We start from the raw sequence: 539 nt of genomic DNA, 5'->3' as shown, positions 1-539 counted from the left end.
CAATATGGTACTTGCAAGGTAAATAGAAAACTGAGCTCTGAAAGGACCTTTCATGTTCAAGGTCACTTTTCCTTGAAAGGATGATAAATATTTCATATATATATGAAAGATGGACTATATTTCATATATATATGAAAGATGAACTATATTTCATATATATATGAAAGATGGACTATATTTCATATATATATGAAAGATGGACTATATTTCATATATATATGAAAGGTGGACTATATTTCATATATATATGAAAGGTGGACTATATTTCATATATATATGAAAGATGGACTATAATGTGATAGTAGCAATATGGTACTTGCAAGGTAAATAGAAAACTGTGCTCTGAAAGGAACTTTCATGTTCAAGGTCACGTTTCCCTGAAAGGATGATAAATATTTCATCTGTATCTGAAAGATGGACTAAATTTCATCTGTATATGAAAGATGGACTGTATTTCATCTGTATATGAAAGATGGACTATATTTCATCTGTATATGAAAGATGGACTATATTTCATCTGTATATGAAAGATGGACTAT

The sequence above is a fragment of the Crocuta crocuta genome, unplaced genomic scaffold (assembly GCF_008692635.1).
Source record: "Crocuta crocuta isolate KB4526 unplaced genomic scaffold, BGI_CrCroc_1.0 scaffold1300, whole genome shotgun sequence".
Lineage (NCBI taxonomy): Eukaryota > Metazoa > Chordata > Mammalia > Carnivora > Hyaenidae > Crocuta > Crocuta crocuta.
Note: the sequence above shows the minus strand (reverse complement) of the source record.